A 14,017-nucleotide genomic window follows, 5' to 3' on the forward strand; every position below is an offset into this window, starting at 1 on the left:
TCCGCAAAGATGCTGCACATTTCTGCGTGAGAAGCAAGACATATATATCCATCTTAATGTGTATGAGTGTTTTGCCTACATGTATGACTAAAACACGTGAATGCCTGTGGGGGTTGGAAGAGGGCATTGGAACCCCTACAACTGGAGTTAGGAATGGTTGTGAGCCACCAGATGGATGCTAGGAATCAAATCCCAGTCCTCTGAAAAAGAGGCCAGTGTCCTTAACTGCTGAGCCACCTCTCTAGCCTCCCACACATTTCTTGGAAGATTTTTAGCTTGTCTGGTTAAAGTTAGGTTTTGATACCAGCGGAAAAGGGATCTAGGAGGTCAGTGCTGAAGGGGTCATTTCCAGCACACAGTAGGACATATAGATTGTGCCCGTGTTTAGGAAAACACCAACACCTATGAAATCTAAGGCATTTTGGTTGGATGTACATATATTTTACCAGTCTCGACACTTTTATTGCAAGTATTTTCTCTCTAAAACAGAACAAATAGAAAGTGTAATCTAACCTCACATGCAATTTTAGAGGACAATATAACTAGGTACAATGTAAAGGAGAAAGTAGGAAAAGTGGTTTGCAATAAATGTGTGTTGGGTCAGACACTTATATTTATGCTTAGCATCACAGTGATGTGGCAGCTACAAAGGCAGACTATTAGTACCAAAGAACATTGTATTAATGACTCAAATCTCACAACTGAACTGATGTCACCTTTGGAAATATCATTTCCACTCTGAGTTACGAGTGAGACTACATTCAGTTCTCCGTTCATTTATGTGGTAGCTGAATTCCTAGAAAACTTTGTGTTTTCAATGCCCTTCAAAAGTACTTTGGAGCTGGGCGGTGATGGCACCCACCTTTAATCCTAGCACCTGGAGGCAGAGGTAGTCAGATCTCTGAGTCTGAGACCAGCCTGCTCAACAGAGTGAGTTCCCAGATGACCAGAGATACACAGAGAAACCCCGTCTCAAAAACAAACAAATAAACAAAAATAGCCACAAAACAAAACAAAAAACCAAACAAAAATACTTTGGGTTTTAAGTGTAAGTTAAAAATAAGCTCTAGGTTCAGGTTATTATAAAACATGTTCTTCACCTACATTCTGAACTTGTCTCTAACCTAAGAAAGCTCTTTGTTTGCAGGTTTAAGCTGAATATTATTGGGCATCTCTAGTCTCCTGACTCATTTACTGTTAGAGCCAAAACTACCTACACAATTTTTACGAGTGGTCAGGGCCAGCTGTTTCTCCTTTCCTGGTCTCTTTTTTTTTTTTTTTAAAAAAAAAATGAAAACAAGAGAGCATAAACATTTGTAAAAGAATTTTATTTGGCGCAAAACAATAGCGCAGATTATAGGGGAATGCACTGTCAAGATCGACATCATACCGTATGAATGAGAGTACTCAAGGGCCCAGGCTCTCTTTGTGCAGTCTAAAGGAAGGAGGGGTTACCTACAGGAAGGAAGAGCTCCTTAAATAAGTGCCTAGTTTGGTGTGTTCCCTGTTTGATTTACGGATTAGGTCATACATTCACTTTTCCTACTGTGCATGTCCTTTCCTATAATGCATCTGATTTTAATTATATGCAGGCCCAATTAGGCGCAGGCATAAAATAATAAGCAGGGGTCTTCTTGAAAGATTAATAAAGCACACAATTTGGCCTTACTATGCATGCACTCAAGACCAGTTCAAGCCAGACTGGCCCTTCTGATCTTCATACCTAGGCAAGAAACCTATGTTACTAGAAGCTGACTACATTTGCTTGTTACTTAGGGGTGGGAAAAGCTATACTACTACTCCACTGTGAGTGTATGTAACTGATGCAGGCGGGAGGCCTGGGGGTTCTGAAGTGGCATCATTCGGAGAGGAACACGTGCACAGTCCACGCAGGTGAAGGAGGGCGTCTGCCAAGTGCACTGTTAAAAAAGCAGAGGTAATGCCATAAACCAAACCAAATGGGGTCCCAAGCTAAACTATCTCCTATGTTTGCCTGGCTCGAAGTTACAAAATGTCCCCTGGGAGGGTTCTTATCATCATCTCAATTACAGTTCTCAGCAGATACTGATCTTTTAAAAAATTAATACATATATATTTATTATAGCTTCTTCAGTTGCGTAGTATTTGAGTAGAGTTACTTGAGTTTTTTTACTATAGAGCTTTTTTATGCCATATTTCACCTTTTACCTTTTTCCTAATTTATTTTAAATTTACATTTAAAAACACTCCTGAAGTTTTATTTAATTGCTTGTTTATGTTTTTATCTCATTTAAATATATGCTGTTTCATTGCCAAGTTTATAACATGCTTTATATTAATTAATTAAATTTGTTCTTTCATCACTTCTTATACATATATAATATGTTCTAACTGTTCTCACCCCTCCTCTATCTGCCTCCTCTTCTTATCAACTCAACCTCCCAGGTCTCTTTTCGCACACTTCTGTCTTTTTATTTTGTTTTGTGACCCACTGAATTTAACCAGGCCCATCTATGTGACCATGAATTTACAACTATTCGTCGAAGTCTGGTGTGTTTACCAATAGGCATGCAACAGAAGAAATGACTCCCCGATGCCCAGAATCTATCAGTAGCTAATAGTTCAGCAGAAATGGTAGGGTCTCATAAGCCCTCCCTCCACCCATGACTGACTGTTGGTAGGACCAGTCTTGTGCAGCCCAGGGCAGGTGACTTTAGCTGTTACAAGCTGAGCTTGTGGTTGCAAAGGCTGTCACAGCCCTTCTTCCTATCTTCCGATGTTTCTGAGATATTCCCTCAGCTTTAGAGGGGTGCTGTAAATGCCATATTTAGAGTTGAGCATTTACCCGTCTTTTATTCTTAGCATCTTGAGCAAACTTAAGTCTCTGATTTTTGTTGATTTAGCAGATTTTGCCTCTGAGATTGAGAGTGATCTCTTGATTTTTTAAAAGATATTTCTAGGGTTAGAGAGATGGCTCGGCAGTTAAGAGCATTGCCTGCTCTTCCAAAGGTCCTGAGTTCAATTCTTGGCAACCACATGATGACTCACAACCATCTGTAATGAGGTCTGGTGCCCTCTTCTGGTCTGCAGATAGAATATTGTATACATAATAAGTAAATAAATAAATATAAAAAAAGATATTTCTAAAATTGTGCCGTTAAGCATTTACATAATAAAGTTTCCGGTTCTAACTATGTTTAAGTGTACAGTTGAGCGGCATTAAACATTCATATTATTGTGAATCAGTACCAGCATCCGTTTCCAGAACTCTTTCATCTTTGAAATCATACAGTCTGTTTTATTTGGGGCTTTGCTGGGTCTTCACAATGGCAGCTATCTTGGGTATTGATTTGTCTCTTGACTCTAATTAGTTCATGTTTGTGGCTTTCTTTTTCTCATATTTGACCAGGTTGGCTCTGATGTTTGTCTGTGCTGGCGGTTGCTCTCCCCCTAGCCATGTGATTCCCGAAACTACTGCTGCAGTGAGCCTGACCTGCCTTGGCTTTGCCTCTGTGGTTGGGCTGAGTGACTCACTGCCATTCGTCTTTCTGGAAAATTCATTTTTTTCCTGAATACATCACTTCACATTCATTTTTGGCCTTTTCAGTCTTCTCACCTACTGGCTTCCGTTTCTGTTTTACCTGTTTTCACCTGTCCATTGTCAGGCTGCATATTGGCTAGAGGAGGCAACTTGGCAAGGCATCAAGGGCACTGGCCGTAGTAGGAGAGCATGTTGAGAGTAGTTCTCTCCTATACTGCGTGACTGAATGTGTGAGCTCTCACCGCTTTAGGTTTCATTGCCTCGTTTACACAGCGAGAGAGCTGGAACAGACAATCATCAGCCTAAAAACATACAGACTTGTGGGGACAGAGGAAGCCCTGAATGAGTGTGCTGTGTAGACAGGAGCACGATTATGCCAAGGATCCATGAGGATAACAAGGCCTTCCCCTGGTCTGAGTATGGATGCTGACAAATCTGCAGAAAGTATCACCCATAGGTTCCTCTCCGGGATGGCTGCACCCGTGACTGGTCCCCTACAGAGAGCCTCTCCTCAGGGCAGTCAACCAGCATCATTTGGTTGTATTTAATAGAAGAGCTAAGTGTCTGGGCTGCTGGGACATGTCCACCAGAGCACACCACACCCTTGATTCCAGTTCTTCTGTTCTTCCTTTATTACTTGTTACCCCAGTAAAGTTGATCCCAAAGCCACGTGGGTCAGGGCACACATTTGTGGACTGTGGATAGGACTCAGCTCAGAGCACTTGTAGAGCGTACAGGAAACCTTATCACCTATCCCCAGCCCCCAGCATTGTATTAAACTAGGTGTGGCCCCGAAGGGGTGGCTCAGTGGTTAAAACACGTGCTGTACAAACTTGATGACCTGGGCTTGACCCCTAGATCCCAAAGTGGAAGGAGAGAACAGACTCCTAAAAATTGTCCTCCGATCTCCACAAATGTGTTAAGGCACACATGTGCCCACACGCACACACATCATCACCACACACAGTAATAATAAAGACAAGAAAGCAAAACAAAGCTGATCACGGTGGTCCAGAGCTGTAGTCCCAGCACTTGGGAAGTGGAGGCAGGGGGATCAGAAATTCAAGGTCATTCTTAGCTGCATAAAGACTTGCAGGCCAGCCTGCACTCTATGAGACCCTTTCTCAACAACAACCAAACAAGCCTCCTGCCAATTCTGTAAATTAATTTTTATAAGAGAGGGCATCTATTTGTAGAACTTGTGTCATATGTAAGTGAAAAATCACCAAAGTATAAGGTATTCCTACAAAGCTATTACTGCAGTACAAGATGCTTCTTATATAAATATACACCATTAATTGGTATTCTGATGCTATGAGGCTGGTTGACATAGCTTCAAACACAGAATGGTTTGCTTACTTAGTAGAGATACGGTGTTCCGTGGTGTTTGCTGAATGGATGTTGTCAAAAATTTATGCAAACGCACAATTCTCAAGTATTCAGGGCAGAGTAACTCTCAGAAGGTAGACTATGATTTGGAAGGCCAAATTGAAGTCCTAGGGCATCAGCTGAGGCATGGAGTGGATTTATTATGGCTGCTGTGAGAAGAGAAGTTCGCTTTATAGTCCGTCAGGGACATTATCTGCAAAAGTCAGCCTGACAGTGAAACTTTCTTATGAAAAGAGACAGCACCCAAAGGAGCTGCAATAGGAACCCTGAGGAGTCAGATATTATCAGATATCAGATGCTCTGCTGCCATTTGTCCAACCCTTCAAATGTGTCAGGCTAGGGGTCAGAGGTCATGTCTGAGCCAGTGCTAAGCCCTTTCAGAGTCAGCATGAAAAGCAGAAGGTGTACTGTGTACTGGATAATGCATTGTTTGGTTTTATGTATTTAAGAATGGCTACTAACCTTAATATCATTAAATTTGATTCTATTAAAACCATGTAAGCAAATTCTTAATTAATTGTATTCGGGTACAAATTAAATATTTAAACAAGACATGATGTAAGTTTTAGTATGCCTATTTTAAAATTTTTAAGTATTTTTAGTTTGATTTAGAAAAGAAGCATTCTAAGTGCATAAGTTTTTAAAATACAGCTCTTATAATAATTAAACATTTTAAAAACCTGAAAAGAGATACATGTAGGGTGGTCGCTCTTTACTTTTCTAACCCGAGGTTCTACCAAGGCTTGGCATGGCGCCAGCAGATCTTGACTTTATTTAAAACATTGTTATTCTACACTAAGACAAAAGTCCCCATGGTGGTGGCACCTCTGATAGATTGTCACATACCCTGTGACAACCCTGCCACATTCACCCTGTGAGTGAAGCAGATATTACACCAACAGTGAAACACTTATAAACGAGAGGGAAAAAAAACAAAACAAAGTTTTCTCAGTGCCCACCTCCCTCACCTTTGGCTCTGCTTGTCCGTCATTGCATATGCAGCTGGGTTTCTCCCAGGATTTGCTTGCAGCTTTTGAAGGGACTCTGGCCAGCCTGGGCCTGGTGAGCATGGCTCTGGCAGGCCTTGCCCTTCTCCCCCACTCCCTCTGCCTTGCTAAAGCATTAGATTACATTCCTAAAGCTAGCCACCAAGGTCTAGTCTCTTATTTGGCCACATCCTCCTCCTGACATTGACTACCAAAGTCCAGTTATCAAAGTATTGAAGTCCAGTAATCAAAAATCCCCTTTTGCTCACCCAATCACTATGCCCAATTAAAACTAAACACCTCATTCTAACATGGGTTTTCCCCTTTTACCTTTAAAGTGTCATTTTCCTATGGATCACATCTGTCTCCTTTCTATTCAGAGGCAGTTCTTTGTCCTCCCCCAGGGACAAATATCCTTGCCTCCTTTCCCTTGTTCCCTCCCCTCTTCTCCCTCATCCTCTGTCTCCTGTCTTTGTCTCTTATTCCCTCCCCTTTGTCCCCCTGGGGCAAATAAGTCTCCTTTGGACTGAGAACTTGGTCTTGGGGTCCTGAGCTGATACCTGGTCCCTACAGCTTTTGCTCTAGTCCCAAGCAAAGATCAACTGATGTGCTTGAGGCAATGCATGCCGAGACTTGTGGAGAGGATGCTAACACTCCAGGCGGAGGGAGACTCCAGCTGTGGGCCTGAAGTCCGTGAGATCAACCGTGGCACGAGTATTAGTATTTAAAATCCCAGTCAGCACTGGAAGATCTTTCTAATTTCAGGTCCCTTCTGAAATTGATTTCCTGCCCTTTTTTTTTTTAAAGTATTTTTTTTCTCGCTTCTCCTCTTCATGTATGTATGATATGTGTATGCATGTGTGTACGGGCACATACATGCCACAGTGAATGGATGAAGAAGATCAATGGACAGTTTTGAGTGTTGGTCCTCATCTTCCATTTTGGTTGAAACAGAGTCTCTTGTTCACTGCTGCCTATCAGTTCAGCTGGCCTCTGGATGTCTGAGGAGTCTCTTATTTTTACCTTTCACTTTGCTGTAAGATCTCTGGGCCTTCAGCTTTTCCTAGGTTCCGGTGATTTAAAATGTTCTCTCCACTGATCCATCTCCCCAGCTCCTGGCCTTGTTTTTAAAAACAGAACCCATGGGCTGAGAGACGGCTCAGCCATTAAGCCTAGGCTCAAGACCAAAAAAATTACTGCAGTGGCCCGACTGCTCTTTGAGAAAGGATAGAATTAATGTTTAGCAGAAGAATGAGTTCTTGTTTGGAAGTGCCGCTCTCTGCTTCAGAGACTTCAGAGCCACGGCTAATTCCTGCCGTCCTCAGAGTGAGAGCTCAGCCGACCTGGCCCCTCTTCTTTTTTAGAGAAAATGTCAGCAACTATTGTCTAAATGTAGGTCACACACACTGATGCTTAGCACCAATGCCTAATGCTTTGGGTCCCACAAATAGATGTCGCTTTTGCACGGTTTCCCTGAAGTCGGTAGGGAAGTGTCATGGTGTTGGGGTGAGCATGTGGCTAAGCTAGCAAAGACACAAGGACTATGGCAAATATTTCCATTCAGTGACCCCGTGAGACTTGCTGGAGTGCCTCGGTGTTTTGTGCCACCCACGTCCCATTTACTATAGTCTGGGGTTCCAAATCCTTTTATGTCTTACTCTACCGGTCGCCTGCTTTGATCAAAAATAGCATTTTCCCCTTCTGAACAATGCAGGCGACTTCCTCTTTGGTTCTGCCCTCTATAGCTGACACTACTTTGTATATACAAATTATCAAACACCCTGAGGATATGTTTTGTGTTCTGTTAGCAGATTTTGTGGGACCTTTCAGCAAATGACTGGTGTAAGCCAGTCTCCACTCCTTTTCTGAAAAACAAACAAACAAACCATAGATCCTACCTAAAGGTTATTTGCACAAATGGTACAGGACACCAACGTTTTGCAAATAGCATATAGAACGTGTATGTGTAGGAGTCACTGGTCCATCTGTCTTCACATGGGCAGAGAGAGGCCTTTGCTGTAACAGGAGTCTGAGCTGGAGCTACAGATTTGGCCTTGGTTTGAGCCTTGGCCTTTCATTGGCAAAGCTTGTGACCTTTGGCCGTCTAGCAACATCTGATTCACAAGCTTGGTGTGGGCAAAAGCAAGCCAGTGGATCTTGCGGTTGGGATCCTTTGGCAACTTGGATTGAACTTCCTTAGGCTTCTTGAGGGCCTTGATGGCCTCAGTCTGTGTCCGTTGCCTTCACACTATTCACCTGCATTTTCAGCCCCTCTTGGGCTTCCAGGCAAAATGCATGTTCCTGGGCGACTTGGGGTTGACCCTCTCAAGGGACTCATGTATTTGTGATCAAGGTTTCTTGTGACATTTCTATGTCCCTTTCAGGACTAGTGTGTAGTGTAGTTCTTGGACTTGGCTATGTCTCCATGACAACCCTAAGCTCCCCAGTGCCTGGGACGGAAGAGAAAGTAAGAGCCCTTCACTCTCTTAAACCCGTGGAAACACCCTCTTTAAGGCCAACAGGCTACATCCACCCTATTCTCTTAGAAACTGAGACCTCACAGGATCATTGACAGTGTTTATTTTCCTAGGAATAATGTATTAGTTAAAGATTAAATTCTTTGATTGGGGCATTTGGTTAAATACTAAACAATAGAATTTGAGAGAAGACATGGCAATATGGGGTTCTAATAAAATAATAAAAATGATAAAAGCTGCTCCCTCCCTTCTATAAAATTAGCTTACTCTGCTGTTACTTTGGTTCTGGGATTCTGATGGCTGATAAATGTACTCAGACACTATACAAAATGTAACTCCACTGTGGTGTAGATTTGTTCTGAAATGAATATATCGGTGATAATGGTCATTAAGCATTTAATTAAGAACAATTTTGCTGTTTTTTTTTAAACTTAGAAAAGCATTTCTGTAGCATTTTAGAAGGCTAGGATTTTTTAAAAAACATCTGTCTGGGGAAATTTGGGCTAATTTCTCTTTTATTTCTTTCTTGTAAAAAAATCCCATTAGCAAGCAAGAACATTCAAAACTGTTCCATTGATCTTATAACTGTGTTTTATAAAAATATTCTGGAGTGTTTCCCTTTTGTCTCCCAGGCTGAATGCAGCTGTGTGTGTGTCAGTGGCAAACCAGCATGAGGGGGACTGGGAAATTAGGGAGTGCCCTGCCTGCAGAGGGATCCCTGGCCAGTGTTTCCAGAAGCACAGGAGACAAGGGGCAAGGGTCTGGCTTTGTCTGTTTTGCTCTGATCCTGTGCCTGAGGCACGTTATGAGAAGTGCAGACAGCCAGAAACCCTCATAAAATGGTAACGGAAGTTAGCAGTCATAAAAATGCTCATTTGATTGCAAAAATCACAGTTGGCCACTGTTTTTAAAAGACTGTGGTAGTAATCCCTGTAAAGTTACCCATTCCAAATTTCACTCTGCTTTGTCTTTATATTGAGGACTGATATGGGAGTCCCCTCTGTGTGCTGTGATTACCATTAATGAATAAAGAAACTGCCTTGTTCTGTCGATAGGGCAGAACTTAGATAGGTGGGGAAAACTAAACTGAATGCTGGGAGAAAGGAGGCAGAGTCAGAGAGAAGCCATGTAGCCCGGCTGGAAACAGACACTGGGAACTTTACCTTGTAAGCCACTGCCATGTGGCAATATGCAGATTAATAGAAATGGTCTAAGTTAATATGTAAGAGCTAGCCAATAAGAAGCTAGTGCTAATAGCCCAAACAGTTTCTATGTGGTTATTTCGGGTCTGAGCCACCGAGTGGCTGGAACAACCAAGCAGCCTCCTTACAACAGAGGACCTTCTGGTCATACCAGTTCAGTGCTATGATAAAGACACAAGTACACAGTGACATTTGGGGCAGGAAAATAGTTCAAGTTTCCTGCTATAATTATCTTTTCCTTAGCAGTTTTTGAGGTTTAGGGACACTGCTAGAGATGGAATCAAGGGCCTCATCCTTGCAGTGCAAGCGTTGGACCTCCCAGCTATGCCCCAATGCGCTACAGACTATTTATCAATCCCCAGACAGTTTGACACGTTCTCCTTCCTCCTCACTTCTCCTATCACCTTGCCAGTTTGCCTCTTACCTTTTCACCCAGTCTTGAGAAAATTTGACTCTTAAATTTACAGCAGTATGTTGAGTACTTACCACGTGCCAGGCGCTATGCTCACTATATTCAATACATCATTGTGTTGAATCCCTAAGTGATTATAAGAGTCTCAGTCTCGCCTTCCAGTGAAGCAAGCTAGGGTGCAGGAAGGCTAGTTAACATTTAGCAGACTGCAGATATTAAGTGGTAAACTGAGGTCCTAACCCAAGTATGTCTCATGTGATGTTCATGATCCTAATCTTTGCATGGGAGGGTCTTGTCCCTGTTTGTCCTTAGATATAATCTTTGTTTATGGTGTTCTATGAGGCAGCTCTAGCTTCTAATATGTGTCACTTGTGAAATTTATGCTTGGGATCTAGTGCAATATTCTCTACATCCAAAGAGTACTCTTAAATTCAAATACATTTAAAACCATTTATTGTTTAGTTTTATGTACATGGGTATTTTGCCTGAATGTATGTATGTGCACCACATACATGCCTGGCACCAGTGAATGTCAAAGACATGTCCCCATAGGACATGGAGTTACAGATGATTGTGAATCACGGTGTGGATGCTGGGAGCTGAACCTGGGTCTTGTGCAAGAGCCAGTGTTTGTAACCAATGAGCCATCTCTCCAACCTCACAACCGATTTTTTCTTTTTTTTATTGTTTTTATTGAGCTATATATTTTTCACTGCTCTTCCTCCCCTCTCCCCTTCTGCCCTCTCTCATGATCCCCATGCTCTCAATTTACTCCGGAGATCTTGTCTTTTTCTACTTTCTATGTAGATTAGATCCATGTATGACTCTCTTAGGGTCCTCTTTGTAGTCTAGGTTCTCTGGGATTGTGAATTGTAGACTGGTTTTTCTTTGCTTTATGTATAAAAGCCACTTATAAGTGAATACATAATATATTTGTCTTTCTGGGTCTGGGTTACTTCACTCAATATGATGTTTTCTAGATCCACCCATTTGTCTGCAAATTTCAAGATGCCATTATTTTTTCTGCTGTGTAGTACTCCATTGTGTAAATGTACCACATCTTCTTTATCCATTCTTTGGTTGAGGAGCATTTAGGTTGCTTCCAGATTCTGGCTATGATAAATAATGCTGCCACGAACATAGTTGAGCATATGTCCTTGTGGTATAATTGAGCATCCTTTGGGTATATACCCAAAAGTGGTATTGCTGGGTCTTGAGGAAGGTTGTTTCCTAATTTTCTGAGAAATTACCATACTGATTTCCAAAGTGACTACTATACAAGCTTGCACTCCCATCAGCAATGCAGGAGTATTCCCTTTACCCCACATCCTTTCCAACATAAGCTGTCATCAGTGTTTTTGATCTTGGCTATTCTGACAGGTATAAGATGGATTCTCAGAGTCGTTTTGATTTGCATTTCTCTGATGGCTAAGGATGTTGAGCATTTCCTTTAGTGTCTTTCAGCCATTTTAGATTTTTCTGTTGAGAGTTCTCTGTTTAGATATGTGCCCCATTTTTTATTGGATTATTTGTTCTTTTGATGACCATTTTTTTTTGAGTTCTTTGTATATTTTGTAGATCAACCCTTTGTCTGATGTAGGGTTGGTGAAGATCTTTTCCCATTTTGTAGGCTGCCATTTTGTCTTGTTGACTGTGTCCTTTGCTTTACAGAAGCTCCTCAGTTTCAGAAGGTTCCATTTATTCATTGTTTCTCTCAGTGTCTGTGCTGCTGGGGTTATATTTAGGAAATGGTCTCCTGAGCCAATGTGTTCAAATGTGCTTCCCATTTTCTTTTCTATGAGGTTCAGTATGATTGGTTTTATGTTGAGGTCTTTGATCCATTTGGACTTGAGTTTTGTGCATGGTGATAGATATGGATCTATTTTTATTCTTCTACATGTTGATATCCAGTTATGCAAGCACCATTTGTTGAATATGTTTCCTTTTTCCATTTCATATTTTTTTGCTTCTTTGTCAAATATCAGGTGTTTGTAGGTGTGTGGATTAATATCTGGGTCTTTGATTCAGTCCCATTGATCCTTCTGTCTGTTTTTATGCCAATACAAGGCTGTTTTTAGTAATATAGCTGTGAAGCAATGTTTGAAGTCAGGGATTGTGATGCCTCCAGAAGATTCTTTATTGTAAAGGATTGTTCTGGCTATTTTGGGTTTTTTGTTTTTCTATTATGAAGTTGAGTATTGTTCTTTTGATGTCTGGAAGAATTTTGCTGAGATTTTGATGGGCATTGCTTTGAATCTGTAGATTGCTTTTGGTAAGATTGCCATTTTTACTAGGTTAATTCTACCTACCCAAGAGCATGAAAGATCTTTCCATTTTCTGGTGTCTTCTTCTTCTTCAATTTCTTTCTCCAAAGATTTAAAGTTTTTGTCATACAGGTCTTCCACTTGTTTGGTTAGAGTTACTCCAAGACATTTTATGTTATTTGTGGCTATTGTGAAGGGTGCAGTTTCTCTGATTTCTTTCTCAGCCCATTTATCATTTGTATAAAGAAGGGTTTGTTTTGTTTTGTTTTTTAGTTAATCTTGTATCCTGCTACATTACTGAAGGTGTTTATGAGTTGTAGAAGTTCCTTGGCAGAATTTTTAGGGTCACTTATGTAAACTATTAGCAAATAATAAGAGTTTGACTTCTTTTCTGATTTGTATCCCCTGTGGTTGTTTTATTGCTCTAGCTAGAACCTCAAGTACTATATTGAATAGCGATGGAAAGAGTGGCCAACTTTGTCTTGTTCTTGGTTTCAGTGGCTTTTAGTTTCTTTCTATTTAGTTTCACAGTCAATTTTATTAGGCGTTTCTTTGCACAGGTATGTCTGCTGGAAACCAGGGTTTCCCAGGGAGATAAAAGCCTTGAGAACAACGATCTGATATAAATGTCTGTTGAAGTGTGAAAAGTTCTGGTTCCCCTCCCTTCTATAATCAGTTGGGTGCCTCAGGAATTCTTCACCCCCTTTTGGACTTCAAGGGAGTGGCAGCCCAGCCTCATTCTGTTCATAGTAATCTCCCTCTTGGCGATGTTCCCCTGCCGGCACCAAGAGTGGACAGCTGTGGGGCCCCTCTGCAGAGGGACTCACACGTCCCCAGACAGAGCTTGCTCTCATCCTCTGTGGCAAGCCTAATGTCTGCATTCCTTAGCTAGACTTTGGCAAGCAGTGACTCAGGCACTTTGTACCCTGAAATGGGGAGTGGTTTCGAAAGGTGACCTCAGCTATCAGAGTAAAAGATCCAAACTTCCAGATTCACCTTCAGTTTGTATAGTAGAAATGACTTTCTTCTCTCCACATATTGTTCATCTTATTAGTATCCAAAGTGGTTTAACTTCCCAGTATCATTCCTTAAAGACCTTAGTGCCGAAACACACAGATGTTTTTGTCTGCAAAGCCAGAGAGTAAGTGGGGCTGAGGCAAGAGATGTCAACCCTGTTTGTTTTCAGCATCTCCTTGGATCTGGTTCTGTTCCCTGTTATGAGCTCCTGTCTAACATCTACTTCTCTTTATTTCCCACTGCAGAACTTAGCACTATACCATGTATAGCTTTGACTGGGAGCCCCTTTAAAACATAGCTAGTGATAAGAGGATCTAATGCCCATCCCGTGGACAGGATATGGACAGACACCTTCCCTGTCCTCACATGGAACGCATGTGGTACTCACCGGTGGAGTACAGGGGAAGCTGAGGTGAGGTCATTTCCCCATGTAAACTTTCCAGAATCATGTCTCGGCGGCTATAACCTCCACCACTACTTCCTTCATTTATTAGAGTCAAAATTTCCCATGCCAGTCGTCAAAGAAATGTTACTAAGTATGTGCTATAAAGTGCTGAATACTCAAATAAGTCTGGGTAATGGTGGAGTTCAGTGAAGCTAAGCGGTTCGTTTCTTTCTTTTTTTGTGGCAGCTGTTTAGAGCGTTTAACATGGAGTGTCCATTATAATGCTCCACAAAGGGGTCCGTCATGTGCAGCATTTCCTAGTTATTTGACCACAGACTGTATTTTTTTTTGTCATAGTAAGTCTA

The sequence above is a fragment of the Myodes glareolus genome, chromosome 15 (genome assembly GCF_982192425.1).
Source record: "Myodes glareolus chromosome 15, mMyoGla1.1, whole genome shotgun sequence".
NCBI lineage: Eukaryota > Metazoa > Chordata > Mammalia > Rodentia > Cricetidae > Myodes > Myodes glareolus.